We start from the raw sequence: 2,858 nt of genomic DNA on the forward strand, positions 1-2,858 counted from the left end.
AATACATTATGAGGTAAAAGAAAATTATTGAATAACATATTTTTAAAATTACTAAATAAGTTATTAATATTTTATTTAAAATTTATTTTTTTCACTTTTTTTGATATAAAATTATTTATTAAATTATTATAATCGATTTATTTAACAATTCTTTTTTAATTGATAATAAATCTAATTCATTTAATCTTTCTCGTGACATCGTTGATCTTAGATAAAATATAATTAATTTGAGTTTCCAAAAGCTTTTTTGTGTTGAAGACACAATTACATAAATTGTTAAAATTATTTTATTAACAATATATGTATTTGGAAAAGAATCTAACTTTCTTATATAAATAAGTATGTCAATTGGTGTGTCATTTTCTATTTGTATTATCTCTCTTAGAATTTTAAGTTCTACCAATAAATGTTTGATTTGTTCTTATGTTTTAAAGAACGTTCAAGGTTAATGCAACTTTCTTTTAATTTTTCATTATCCAATTATTTTAATTTATCAATATTAAATAGAAATCAAAAAATATTTGCATACAAAGTAATTGATCTAGTGAAAAATAATAACTTTAATATCAAAAGATGTTTGGTGAAAAACAATGCATTTGATATCAAAAGATGTTTCCAACTTTACACTATACTTATAGTAAATAGTTGCATTATTCAGTTTTTTTTCGACTTTACTTTTCATTTTTCAATTTTTTTACTCTCTAATTAAAAACTGTTTTAAAAATTGGAGTTACCAAACAAATTTTTCTAAAATTTTCTTTTTAAAAACAATTTTCTAAAATTTTAATTTTTAAAAAGTAAAAAGTAAAACACAATCAAATAAACTCTTAGTCTCATTTATCTGCATTTTTATTTCTCCATCGTAATTTTATATACTTAATCAATGAGTTAAGGAACTTTGGAGTATGGAGAAACTACTTTTTTTTTATCTAAATATTATTCAATTAGTGGGTATCTTCCTTTCCACGATCAAGGTTTGAAAAAATTTTGAATTTTGATTATTGGGTTTAGTAGATTTTTTGAATTTGGGATTTATATCTAGAAGGTTACTATATTTGTGAGTCTCTTCCTTTTCATGTTCAATGATTGAAAAAATTGAGGGTTGTTAATTTTAGGGTTTATTAAAATTTGTTGAACTTGTTGATTTGAGATTTATATATAGAAGGTTATTCTATAATAGGGGGTGTCTTCATTTTCATGTTCAAGATTTGCAAAGCTTAACACCGTTTAAATTTACATTTATATGGATGTTATTTTTAATGAGCGAAGGTTTCCCTATTTGACCATATTTTCTTCTGCATGACTTTTTACGCAACCAACCTTGTTGCCTCATCCATTTACCATAAAGTGCAACTTATGTAACCTTTCTACAATAGCCCCACTTTCCCTATCTCACTCAATAATTTCTATCTTACATTTTTTTCCAAATTATCTTCTTGTTCTCTCGAATTTCAGCTATGTCGTTCACAATCCATCTCCTAGCTTGCTCTCAACTTCACCCAGCTGACTTACCCCTGCAGACTTGCTCCCAGCTTCTCTTTATTCATCTTGATAAAATTCATTTCATGACATACCTCCCACTATAAATGACATTGTCCAACCAAGGCTTCATCCTACCCTTTTACTCATAACTTGAGGTTACACATCACAAAACAACCTAAAGGATCCCAAGTGGCTAACATTTTCACAGCGGCATTTTCCTCCTGGTCAAACCAGTCACTATACGCACAATTTTGACCCTTGTTATCTCTAATCATTCTCAATAAACCATTATCTGCACTTTTTTTTTCTTACATTAGAAGACAAACTCAAAGTTCTTGACAGGTCTCCACTATCCTAGCCTTTCAAAGAGTTAAGCTTTGTTTGAAAAAAATCAATTGATAGTTTATAGCTTATAGTTGTTAAGTTAATTGAAGTGTTAGTTAAAGTTAGTAGTTCAATTAGTTTGAAAATTGAAAATGACATTCTTAATTAAAAAGAAAATTTATATAAATTCATGCTTAAATTATTTTTAAATTAGTAATTTAATTTTTTGTATTAATCTAATATATTTTTATTTATTCAACTAGTTTATTTATTTTAAATTATAATAAATAAATTATTTTAAATTATATACTTAAATCTGAATTATTTAAATTTTAAAATTATTTATAAATATTTAAATTATATTAAGTAAATTATTTATTAATTTGATATTTTTTTATTTGTTTAGCTAGTTGATTTCTTTTAAGTTATTTACGTTAAAATACTATTTATTAAAGTTATTTAAAATTTTAAATTGAGTTTAATTATGTTTTAGTGTAAAAAGTTTAGTCCACATCATAATCAATCAATTATGAACATGACTTTAGAGATAATTACGGTAAAAATTAAATATCTTTAGAGATATAATTTGTATTTGAGTGACAGTCTAAAAAAAATATTTCCTTGACAGTAAATATGAATGAAATTATATAAATTATCTATAAATCAATTATTTATTTATCATATTTTAAAATTGTAAAAGTACTATTTTAATTATAATAAATCAATTATAAAGGATTTTAGTTATTATAATAAAAATGAAATTGATAGAAAAAAAATTATAAACCATAAATTCAAAAGATACTTAAAATAACTTATAAAAAAATATTATAAATCACAAACTCGTAAATAATTATTACCAAACAAACAAATTTGATAGTTTCTAAATTATAAGTTATCTTAGTCTAAGCTAGTAAAAAGTTTAGTCCACATCACAATCAATCAATTATGAACATGACTTTAGAGATAATTACGGTAAAAATTAAATATCTTTAGAGATATAATTTGTATTTGAGTGACAATCTAAAAAAAATATTTCCTTGACAGTAAATATG

Source organism: Cicer arietinum, chromosome 4, assembly GCF_000331145.2.
Source record: "Cicer arietinum cultivar CDC Frontier isolate Library 1 chromosome 4, Cicar.CDCFrontier_v2.0, whole genome shotgun sequence".
Classification (NCBI taxonomy): Eukaryota; Viridiplantae; Streptophyta; class Magnoliopsida; order Fabales; family Fabaceae; genus Cicer; species Cicer arietinum.